Genomic DNA, 13538 nt, shown 5'->3' with positions numbered 1-13538 from the left:
GTCTCTATTCTGATTAACTGTTTGACATAGGCACTATATATCTGCTTCTTTGTCCTGGAGCTTGCTTTGGAGTTCTGAGTCCATTAGACCTTTATGCCCATCCTCCAGGTTTCAAGTTTCTTTTTTCCTATTTCCTTCTCCTAGCTGCAGTGGGTTTTCACCAGTGACCCATGAGCACCAGTGTGCTGACCATCCCCCCTACAGGTTTAGGTTTTTTAGTTTTATAGGGGAGATAGAGGAGAAATGTCTCCGTTGAAACTTGTATGTCTCCCCCACCTCTATAGAAGCTACTGACTGTTTCCCTCCTCTAGTTCTGTACCACAAGGGAGACTTTCTCAGAAACTGACCAACACTTTCTATGAGGTCTCAGTTGCCAGACCTCCTGGTATTTGCAGTTCCCAGGGTTTTCACCACTTCCCATGCACATTCATTCTCCACCAATTTTCCAATAACCCCAGCTGATTTGCCAATAAGGAGCATATAACCCCTTCTTGCTGTCCAGCTGCATCCTGTCCTGGTAAGCCACGTTCTTATCTTGTGTTTTCCTGAAGGCTCCAGTCTTTTCTTAGATTTTTTTTGGACCAGTTGACTGCCTTGCAACTTCAGCACTCCAATGGATTCCAGAAAAGTTGTGAACTTGCTGTTGTGTGTATACCTTTTTATATCACTGTGAATTTTGAATCATGTAAATGTATATTCACAAATTTTAAAAAGAAAGAAGTGCAAAACAAAGTAGTACCTACTCAAAACTCTTGCATGTGAGAAGCAATCTGTTCAAAAAAGTTTAGTAGTAGATCTTGATAGATTATTAATATATGTAACCACGCCTAACTATAGAGGAAAAACTAATACTAAAATTCTCCATGCCTGAACTCAAACTCTAAAAACCTTACTTTTGCTAAAAGTAAGAACAACAAATAATCAGTGGAGCCCATATTCAGATTAAAAGAGATGCAATGATACAATTGTTGCCATGTACTAATGGAATTTTATGATGGCCTTTGCTTTCAAATTTGAATTAAGCTGCACTTCTGTACTGAAACTTCATTTTTATTTATGACATAGTTATGCACTAATAGCCTTCCTACCTTTGGTGGTAATCTTATTTGCCTGGCTATATAAATTGTTCTGTTTATTTTTTGATTTTTATTACTTTGAAGATCCTTTCATTCAACTTAGTAACTATTTTATTTATAACAAATTTGTTTTCCTACTAGGAATTTATTCTTCTCTATACACATTCACACACAATTGCAGATGCTTTTATTGAAATGAGTTTATATCTGTATATATATTTATATATATGTAAAATATATTGCATATTTTTCCTACTTATGATACATTTTAGCCACCCTGAAATGAACATCTATATATTTTAATATATTTATATATATCCCTTAATAAAATTGATTGTGCTCAACTCATTGTAGATGCTGGAAATTTGATAAATTTCTCTTATTTTATAAATGGTAAACATAAGTTTACCGTAAGTTAGGTATGAAGGAAGTATTTTATTCCATATTTACTCATTTGATTGCTTGGGAGCTAAAATTAGAATACAAACATTTAATGAATAACTTCTGCAGTTTTCCTCTTGTCAAGGAACCAAGTGACACACATTCTGAAAAGCACCCTTCTCTGAGCTCTACTAATTTACCTTTTGTGTTAGACTAATATATTTAATTCATAATAAAAGAAATTTTGTTAGCCCTGTGACATCCAGGATACTGTTTAATTCCTATATAAAAAAACAAACATGCAAGATAGAATTAGCAGTCCTTGTCTATCAAGAGCTTACAATCAAGTGGGCGAAGCCTAACAAGAGCAACATCCTGTGTATCAGACCTGTTTGTGACTCCTTGTGACATTCTAACTTCTGAAATTGCCTGGAGTAGAACAAAATTCTTTTCAATGGGCTGAAGATTCTGTATTGTTAGGCAAGCCTGGTATGAGTAAAATTTACGCTGTCACTAAGAAGAAAGTGAGCTTATTTCCAGATTCCATGGAATACTCTACAGTCTCTTTGACCTTGGCTCTTAGACATCAAGCACAAACAAGTCTCAGAGCTTACCAGCTGATGAGGAAATAGTCACCTGGGGGCACCTGGGTGGCTCACTTGGTCGGACAACTGCCTTCTGCTCAAGTCATGATCCCAGAGGCCTGAGTCTGAGCCCCATGTTGGGTTTCCTACTCAGCGGGGGGCCTGTTTCTCCCTCTCCTTCTGCTGCTCTCTCTCCCTCTCAAATAAATAAAATCTTAAAAAAAAAAAAAGAATAGAACCTTTCAAGATGGGGCTCCTTTATGTACAAGCCAGAAAATGAGAGTTAAACACTACTGAGAGATGGTTTAAATAGGAAGTTAAAGAAATATAAACATTGCTTTGTTGAACACTTAGATGATTTTTTTTTGAGGTATAAGAGAAAGCAAAAAACAAAACAAAAGTAACATTCACAGAGGGATAGAAAGATCAAACTAGCTTAGGTATGTCAAGAAGGGAAGTTTCAACTAGAAAACAATATTCAGTATTACAAACAGAGCAGAATGATTGGGATAGATAGATAATATAAAAGGGCCTTTCTATTGTAGTAGCATGGTATAGATTCCAAATTTTAAATGAATAGAGTTCTCTTCCAATTTACTGATAAGGGGCAAGGTACAGTTACCTTAGGGTTGAGTAGGGTTGACAAGAAAATATTGCCCACCCTTCCACTCCCCACCATTAGTGAAAGAAGCAATAGACAGTGAGCTTTGGACCCAAGTCGCCAGGGTTAAAGCTCAGTTCAGCTACCTATAAGCTGTGTATCCTTAAATATTTAACCTCTCTACCACTCACTGTTAAATGGTAATAATATGAGTATCTATCTCATAGTACTATTTTGAAGATTATAAAAAAAATACTATTAATAAGTGTTTACTTTAATAGGTTCTTTATATGAAATCCTGAGTCATAGATACCATGGAATTCAGAATTTGAAGTAACAATGATCATATACTTTATGTCACATAATACCTATCATGGGTTCTGAGGAAGCACACATGAATAATTCTGCGGCAAAAATATATGAATTTTAATACTAAATGGAATAAAGAATATAAACAGATTCTTATGAGTCCATTTCAGGTGTTGATGACAAATGAAATCAACCACAATTAAAGTTCTCCCAAACGTTTAGTTTTTTAGAATTTTCTAGATAGAAGATTCGTCTATAAAAGATCATAAGCAGCAGAAGCAACATCACTATCTAAAACTATAGGATGGTATCAGGTGTCAAGTTTACTCTTGACAAGAAAGTGTCTTTACTTAGACACCTGAAAGCATTTGGAGTCATCACAATGATGTGGAGACCCCCTGCTTTGGTACGTTTTATTTTTGTATCTTGTAATGTTAGCCAAGACTTCTAATACAAGGTTAATAATTGTTGGTAATAGCAGCATCTGTCTTTTTCCAGATCTTAGGAGGAATATGTGAACTGGTTAAAGTTCCAGAAAGCTTGATACAAATTCAGCATATTAGGTAATTTGGTTTATAAGAATCACAAAATACCCATTCAAGTACCTTTTTTTCTATTAGTGGCTCTATATAATTTTGACAAGCTTATAACTATTTCTGTGTTTTCTGAATTATTTTATACAAGAAACTAGGTGGACTTCTGGTTTTTCAGTTGTACATGAAAGGAGCATGGAAGTTGCCACTCCTTGCTAACAACCACAAAGAGAACAGACTGAGAACCTAACCAATCTTAAATCTGTAAGAGTGAGGAGGACACAGGGCAAATCATTGCTGTCCAGACTGAAGAGGCAGACAGGTGAATACAGGGAGGTGGGTGTTACTAGAGCAGAGATTAGGAGAGGAATAGCCCTCGATACTTGTGCTGGGATAGGAAAATATGAAACATAATTGAGGAATTGCTAGAGGCTCAGTGTAGACAAGTCTGAGAGTTAAAATCTTCATGGGAAGATGGGGAAATAGAGAGGTCCCTACAGTTTTGTGAGATTGACCAGAATCTCACAATAAATGTCAGAGAAAATTCCCCTTGTGCTTCTGGCAGTGAGAAGGAAAAGTTTGAAATACTCCAAGACATTCTGGTCTTTGAATGAGGCCTTTCCATAGGGCAAGCTGGTTAACTGAAGCCTAAGATCCCAGTTTGTTATCAGCCTAACTGACCTGGGGATGGGAAATACCAAAATCCAGCTCACTCTGCTAGCCTCTCCCACGTTAGGGGTGAGAAAAACCTGAGAAACACTCATGACGTTCACATTCCCGAGGCACAGACTCACTAAAAGACTAGAACCTAACCATGGAGTATGCTTCCATTCCCCCTACCTAACCACCATATTGTCAATGGCCTATTTTCAGCAGTTCATTCAACCTGTTACATCATGGAGAGTTATCAAAAAAAAAAAAAAAAAAAAAAAAAAAGAAAAAGATAATAATGTATACCTAATGGTAAAAACACCATTTGAAGTTACAGAGCAAGCATAAGAACCAGACATGGCAAGGATGTTGGAATTATCAGATCAGGAATTTAAAACAACTAATTAATATGTTAAGGGCTCTATGGATAAAGTAAACCATATGTAAGAACAGATGGGCAATGTAAACTGAGATTTGGAAATTTTAAGAAAGAATCAAAAAGCGATGCTAGAGATAAAACAACAAAAACAACAACAACAAAACCCAAAAACCTCTCTAACAGAAATACAGAATGACTTTGATGAGCTTATTATAGACAAGACACTAATACATCTGACTAAAGAATCTCTGAGTTTGAGGATAACAGAATAAAAACTTCCAAAACTGAAAAAGCAAAGAGAAAAAGACTGAAAACAAACAAATAAACAAACCGACAAACAAAAAAACACACATCAGAATATCTACAGACTGTGGAATAAATTACAAGAGGTATACCATATAAGTACTGGAAATACCAGAAGAGACAGGAATAGAAGAAATACTTGAAACCATGAAAACTTCCCCAAATTAATGCCAGATACCAAATCACAAATCTAGAAAGCTCAAAGAACATGAAGCAGGGGAACCTGAGTCGCGCAGTCAGTTAAGCAGCCAACTCTTGGTTTTGGCTCAGGTCATGATCTCAAGACTGTGAGATTGAGCCCTTCCTCAGGCTCTCCACTCAGCATGGAGTCTGCTTGAGATTCTCTCTTCCTCTCCTTCTGCCCCTCTCACTCATGTTCTCTATTTCTCTCTCAAATAAATAAATCTTAAAAAAAAAAAAAAGAACATGAAGCAGGATAAATGCCAAAAAACTACATCAAAGCATATCATATTCAAATTACAGAAAATCAAAGATATAGAAAAAGTTCTGAAAAGAGCCAGAAGGAAAAAAAAAATCTTAACCCATAGAGAGAAAAGATAAGAATTACATGTAAGTTCTCAGAAAACCATGCTAATAAGAGAGGGAACGAAATGTTTCAAGTATTGTGGGGGAGAAAAAAACCATCAATCTATAATTCTGTTCCCTACAAAATTATATCTTAAATGTGAAGAAATACTTTATCAAACAAAAATTAAAGAAATTCTTTGCCAGCGAACCTGCTTGGCAAGAAATAGTAAAAGTTTTTTTAGGGAACTTGGTATTTCCCCAAACAAGTTTTAAACAAGTTTAAAACAATGCCTACAGAACAACTTATATACAAATGTATAGCAGTATTGTTCATAATTATCAGACTTGATAGCAACTAAGATATCCTTCAGAAGGTGAATAGATAAACTGTGATACAACCAGAGACCAGAATATTTACTAGAAAAAGATCAGTGGCTTCTAGAAGTTAGGGGGGAGGGAAAGGTAAATACACACAACAGGGATTATTTTAGGCAGTGAAACTATTTTGTATGATACTATAATGGTGGATATATACATACACCTACATAAGTATAACAGTGGATATTATACATTAGTACAAAATCACAGAATACACAATACCAAGAGTGAACCATAAAGGGTGGACTTTGAGTGATAGTGATGTGCCGATGTAGATTCATAGATTGAAACAAATATACCACTCCAGTGGGCAAATGCTTATAACGAGGGAGGGGATGAGGGTATGTGGGAAATCTGTACCACTCCTCAATTTTGCTATGAACCTAAACTGCTCTGTATTACAAAGTTTAATTTTAAAAAGCACAAAGTATTTTTTTTTAAACTGTCAAGTTCAACACTTTCAAGATCAGGAACTATTGTTCTGAAAAATACACTGATAAGAAAATAAAAGGCTAACCACAGTTTGGAAGAAAATATTTGCAAACCATATATCCAAAGAGGATTCATATCTAGAATATGTAAAGAATCCTTCTAACACAATATTAAGATAACACAATTTAAATTGGTCAGAAGACTTGAAAGACAAAAATATGCGGATGATAAAATATGCTCAACAGTATTAGTAATTAGGGAAATGCAAATTTAAATCATGAGACAATACCACAAAATTGCTAGAATGATTAAAGTTTAAAAGAATGATAACATGAAGTGAGAATGTGGATCTATAGGAAATCTCAAACATTATTGATGGGAATATAAAATGATGCCATCATTTATGAAAAAAATTGTTTTTGATAGTTTAATTTGTATGTAACACATATAAGTAATTTAAAAAAATAAAAAAATATACTTTCATCCAACATCTTCTCTCTGAAGTTTTAAAGAACTTTATTCATAATAGCTCAAACTAAAAATACCCCAAATGCTCATTAAATATTTAATGGATTAACAAATTGTGGCATATTCATACAGCAAATACTACTTGTAGTAAAAGAATACAAACATAAGGGAATGATATATCTACTGATATATACAATATTACAAATTAATTATTTTTAGATTTTTATTTATTTATTCATATGAGAGAAACAGAAACATAGAGAGAAAAGCAGGCTCCCTGAGGGGAGCGTGATGCAGGACTCTATTCCAGGACCCCAGGATCATGACCTGAGCCAAAGACAGATGCTGAACAGGTGCCAAAGAAGGTGCCAAAGACAGGAGCCACTCAGGTGCCCCCACAAATTAATTTTAAAGCATTATGCTAAATAAAAGAAGCAGCTATAAAGCTGGTTTCACACATATTGTATGATTCCATGAACTACGGGGTAATATGTCAAAAGAAATGACTATCTAAGGGCTGAACTGAAGCAAAAGCAGGTAGATATTATAGATAAGTCAATATTTGGTAAAAGATCTAAGACTTCTGAAGACTGAAGCAAAGCAAGCAGTTGTTATAGATAAGTCAATATTTGGTAGAAGATCCATTTCAAAAAAAATATTTGGTAGAAGAGGACAATCGTAGGTAAGCTTCCTGGTTTTATCACTCATAGCCTGAAGGCAGACATCATTAGTGCAATGCTGTACAAGTAACATATGAAAGTGATAAAACTTTCTCATTGGACTGATGAGCAAAAAAGGCAGAATCTGGGACAACTACATAGCTGGAAAATTAAGAGGGGTCAGAGTCAAATGGGGAGAGGATCTTTAAAAAGAGATAAGGTAAAAACACATTATACCTAAATATCTGACTGAACTTGCCATGCACCACCTAGAAAAAATGGCAATTTAGTTCTGCCAAGATAACCACTCAAAAAAAAAAAAAAATCAATCAATCAATCAATCAATCAATCAATCTTCTTTGGAAGTATATAACATAATCTAGAATCTCAACAATGTATAATTCACAACATCCAGAACCAAAATCCAAATTATTCAAATTTCAGAGAAACAGAAAAATACCACACTCAATGGAAAAAATAATCCATGAGGACAAAACTAAAGCTGATCAATAGTTTGGAATCAAGACAGATTTTAAAGCAACGGCTGTAATTATCTCCATGGATATGGAGATACATTGATGATGAATATAAGAAATCTCAGCAAAGGAATAGAAGCTATTGGAGAATATAAAAGAAAAAAGTGAAAAATGCAATCCAAAATAAAAAGTGCATCTAATGGGATTAACAGCATATTGAATATAAAGTGAATGAAATCTAAGACAGATCAATATAAATTAGCTACACTGGATAACAGAGACAATAAGATGCAAAATATGAACAGACTCAGAGAGACTACGACAACTGAAGATGGTCTAACATATATGCAATTACAGTTCCAGGAAAGAAAAAGATAAAGGGACAAAATAAATATATGAAGAAATGTAGCGTAAAATTTCTCTAATTTGGTGAGAAACATAAATTTCAGATTCAAAGTTATTGGAACACAAGGATGGTAAATGCAAAGTAAATAGCACCTAGGGACATACAGTCAAATTTATGATTAATTTGAAAGTTTTGAAAGCAGCTAGAAAAAAACAACATATTACATGCAGAAGAACAAAATTTACTTGAGTTCAGTCAAGGTAACTCTTACATCTCTACTAAGTAACACAGAGATATTAGGAATATTAGAAATTTAGTAGATATTTAATAAACAAATAAGAGATTTATTGAGATGTCCAAATGAAGCAATAATTATTTGAGCGAGCGAGTGGAAAAATACTATACTTGGGGTAGAAAAGAGCATTTAAAGTTCACATCGACCATCAATTTGCTGAGATTCTGAACAAGTTCCTTAGTCTCTATAAATCTAATCTTTACAAAGTAATTTTGAAGATGACATTAAGACAATCCATGTGAAAATGTCTGTTTCTTAACATATAGAAAATGTAATACTTAGTTGAATCTAAATGATGTTTCATGTTTTAATGTTTCTTACAAAGATACTGTTGATTTTCTGCAAGGAAAGGCCATATTTGTTGTGCTTTCTTCTGTACAAATGGTTTATGGACTAAAAATAATTGCCAGTCATAAAGGCAAATTACTTGTTGACATCTGAAAAACTACTTCAATCTTTTAAAATCTTGTCCATATATCCTCTTGAGCCCTAGTATGATGATAGAAATTTTAACTTAACGCTTCTAGTTATTGATTTTCTACAACTGGCCATCCTCCAGAATTGCCTTAAGTGAGTTTTAAAAAATATTTGTTATATTAAGATTTCTAATAAATAAACTGAAATTAAAGAATTTTCCTAAAAATTATTTATTAAAATTTTATTTTGTACTTGCCAATGAATCTCATTAAATACTACTATCTAATATCTATCTCCAAATAGCTACTAATATTTTTAACATTTGCACCACAATAAAGTTTGATGGTTTAACAGCTGTAAAAGTATACTGCACTGTTTAGCTGCACTCTCATTGCATATACAATCAGGACTTATTTAAAGCATATCAAATATACATAAATGTAAGTTTTTTATCTAGTAAAATTGAACTTGCCCAAGGTTGGCTGATATGTATACCTCAAACATATAGGAATGTGCTTTCCTTTTTTATGGACTAATGTTTCCCAAAGAAATTTCTTTGACAAGGTTTCTGAAACAAACTATGATCTCCTACAAAACTGAAGAAGTGGTGAAAATGAGAAAATATTACTAAATCATGGACAATACTATGTTTTTACTTCCCTGGAATCTGGAGATTAAGAAAAAAATATGCTCTACTCCAAACCATGTTAGGTTGGGATTATTATCCTAATACTATGAAGACAATTTTTCATTAAGTCACAGATTTTTATGTGTGAAGTACAAGCAGAGAATTATCTTTATGAAATGGGAGAAAATTGCAACTACTTTTCAAATGTAACCTTGACATTTTGAAAAGTGCAGTAATGGATCTGTCCCCATGGAGACAAATATTTTACTCTTCATTTCTGCGCCAAAATTCAGCACATTATACCCAGATTTGATCTAGTCTCTATGGTCCGTCTTGGGGGGTTATATAGTTATGAAGACATATCTGAATTAACAGCAAAGATTCACTGAATATTTCTGTTCTTCAGAAATTGATATTGACGTTGTCTTTTTTTTAAACTTCCAAGTTTTTCAAGATAAAATCTGTTTTTATGCAGTAAAATAGATGATGCAATCAAAAGAAGAAGTTTGTCAGAACTTAAAATGGGACTGAGAACTGGATCCTATGGCCCCATTGTCCCAGTAGGACACATTTATAGAAATAAGTGTCACTTAAAAACACCCAGATTTTGCCTTCATTTTACTCCTTATTAATACTAAGTGGAAGAAATGCTTAGATTTACAAAAATTCACTGATATGTGTGCTATTATTTTATTTTTTCTCCTCTTTGCATTGAGGTAATATGCAAAAGTGGTTTACCTGGTACCTAAAAAAATTAGTTGTCCAATAATGTGTTCATTTTGGTCTTTTAGTTGTTTTGTTTCATTCATTTTCCCCTTCATACTTGAAAACATACTAATTAAAACATTCTAATCAATACAAACAGCAGACCTCATGTTTATTATTTGCAGAACTTCCTAATCTTTAGAACAAAAATAAAACTTTTTAATGAATCTCATAATTAGCCTATTTTTATTAGTAATTTCATACATGTGGCTCATCAAAATGTTGACTCTGTGTGTGTGTGTGTGTGTGTGTGTGTGTGTGTTGAGGAATAGGAGAACTTAGATTTTTGTCATCACACCAATGTGCTTGACTTGGCATTATCTCTTCTTATATTTCAATGTTGTTGTCTATCTCGGTGTCTAAGGACCTAGCCTTTGAAAACTCTATAGAACTTGCTAAGATTTCAATGCAAACACAGTAATTTCACTTGAACACCCTATCACAAGATATCTAAAATCACATAGTTAACCCAATTTACTTCAATGGCTTACTTATTTCAGGGTTTTGTTTTTTCTTAGTCACTTTATGTTTTTACTCTCCAAATGGAATTTTGCCTTTGTGCACCTTCATTTCCATAGGCATATCAAACTTAACATAGTTCATTTGCAAAGGCAGAACTTCATAATTCATTTCATGCATTATTGTTTTTAACTTAATTGATTTTTCCTCATGGAAAACTTTAACATGTAAAATTACTTAATGAATTTCTTTGTTTACCTATTTGCTGTCTCTCTTCTACACTAGAATATCAAGTCTATGAGGACAAGAACTGTATTTCTTTGCTGCTATATCTTCACTCAATGTAGTACCTACCATACATCAGATATACAATAAATATTTGTTGAATGAATGAGCAAATAAAAGTATGGTAAATATCCACCTGTACTTGTTCAATCCTATGGAGGGTCAGATATTTATAATTTTAGGTGGGACAGGATGGCTCGAATGGAATGGAATTAAGTATTTTGCTTCCCTGATGTCATTTAGGCTCTGTTAAAAGCCCAGAAGATTAGGCTGTGGTTAAATCCTCCTGAGGGCTGATATTAAAAACAATGCACTGATGTATTTCAAAATAATTTCTGTGAGAACCTGGTAAAACTTCGAGATAAAACACGTAAAATGTATGTGGCTGGTGGCGGTGGGGGGGTTGCTGTGACTGGTCCCTATGGGGTTTTTGCCTCTTAGACTTGTCCACATTGAGCTTCCAGAACGTTGTCAAAGTTCACTTTTCCCTCCCCCAGAACTGCTCCTGCAGAGTGTTCTGCTAGTGGATTTCCATCACTCGAATTCATCTGTCTTTCCAATTCTAGGGATAGTAGTTTTCATGTAACCTCACTTCTCTTAAAGATCTGAGAAGAGCTGTTGACTTTTTAGTTTGTTCACTTTTTACTTGTTAGAATACAGTGGTGACTTCCAAACTTTTTATATGGTGGACTGGAAATTGGAAGTCCAATTCTGTGTGTTCTTTGTCCTCTTTAAGAAATCTTTGCCAAACTGAAAATCAATTTCTCCTAATTTTTTTTCTAAAAGTTTTATAATTGGGGGTTTACATTTAGGTCTATGATTCATTTTGAGTTAGTTTTTATGATCCCCCTTAAAAATACTTTAAGTGATTTTTTTGTGTTAAAAATTTTTTAAAATCATTTTTGTGCAAAAAGTATGTATGTCCCACCCTCAGAGATAATGCACTTTTAAGTGAGGAAAATGCTACTGCTAGCAGTTTGTTGTAAAAATTAAAGTTCATTTCATTATTTGTATTTGGCTATGCCATATATTTCCAGCACAATTTGTTGAAAAGATTATCTCTACCCCCATTGAATTGCCTTGGTAACTATGTCAAATGGCAATTGGCTTTATGTATATGGTTCTATTTCTGGTCTCTCTAGTCTGGTCCCTTTATATATACGGACCAGTTATATATATATATATATGTCCAGTTTTATATATATATATATATATATATATATATATATATAATTTTTAAATAATCACCACACCCACCATAGGGCTTGAACTCTATGGACCAGTTCAACTGGTCTATATATGGACCAGTTATATATATATATATATATATATATATATATATATATATGTCCAGTTATATATATATATATATATAATTTTTAAATAATCACCAGGCCCACCACAGGGCTTGAACTCAGAACTCTGAGGTCAAGAGTCACATGATCCACAGACCAAGCCCGCCTTGGACCCCTCATTCACTTCTCTTTTATCTTTATGCTAATGCTACATTGTTATGACTTTTGACCTTTATCATGAATCTTGAATTTAAGTGGTGCAAATCTCCAAAGTTGCCCTTATTTTTCAAAATTATTTTGGTTATTCAAAGTTCTTTGCATTTCCACATGTATTTAGAAATGTACTTTTCAGTTCCTACAAAGTGTCTGATGGGAATTTGATTGAGATTGATTTAATCTATAGGTAAATTTGGAGATGATGTACATTTTAGCTTTGATTATCTTGGTCCATTTGTCACTTGTTTTTAGGCTTTGTTAGGGAAGGTCTAAAATAGCCTTTACTCTATGGTAGTTCATCTCTGCTACGAAGCATTTTATAAGTCTGCTCTGAATACTCCAGTTATCCAAATGACTTCTAGACCTGTGTGATCTCTGAATTATCCAGCATAGAGCTTCCTAGAATTTTCACCTGCTTAGCCTGATGGAGGTTACTCCTTTGTGTGCAGTTTAACATGCAGCCAATATTCAAAAGGATCCCTCTGCCTACGTCCATTCTTTACAGTATGCTGCCTTGCATGACCAGCTGGCATAGGCTTCCCCAACAGTAATTTCTGTTTTCTCAATCCAACAAGACAACCCTGCTCCCCTTGGGTTTCTCCTTCCAGCGCCATGGCCCAGGAAGTGCTTTTAGACAGAAAATGAGGTAACCTTGGCTTCCATCTCCATTTTCTTGCCTTAAGTGTCATATTCCAGTGCTGTATGTTCCAATATCTGAAAAACAACTCTTATTTCTGCTATCTAGTTTTTAATAGCAAAAAGAGATATATTTGGTTCCAGTTACTCCAACATGGAGAAAACTTGAACTTGTGAACCTTTTAAACAGAATTCTCTTTTCTGCTTCTTGCTTATACAATAACACATATGAACATTGGTTTGTATGGCGGCTTTGTAAAATATTCATACATGGAAACTTTTTTCTTTTGTTTTTTCTTTTTCTTTCTTTTGTATTTCTCCCACAGAAACAGAAATCTTTTTAAATCATATTCTTCATGCCACCCCATCATCCTCCTGTTGAGAGTAATTATTGCTAGGTACTCTAACGACGTAACATCTCACTAGCTTAACAGCTTA

General features: G+C 33.9%; 1 pseudogene; it reads right to left on the bottom strand.

Moving 5' to 3' along the window:
* LOC121478377 overlaps positions 1-13078 on the bottom strand; it is a 42030-nt pseudogene extending 28952 nt beyond the window's left edge.
* Between the last annotated feature and the right edge of the window lie 460 nt (positions 13079-13538).

The sequence above is a fragment of the Vulpes lagopus genome, chromosome 2, assembly GCF_018345385.1.
Source record: "Vulpes lagopus strain Blue_001 chromosome 2, ASM1834538v1, whole genome shotgun sequence".
Lineage (NCBI taxonomy): Eukaryota > Metazoa > Chordata > Mammalia > Carnivora > Canidae > Vulpes > Vulpes lagopus.
This window is presented reverse-complemented; position numbering and strand designations above follow the sequence as displayed.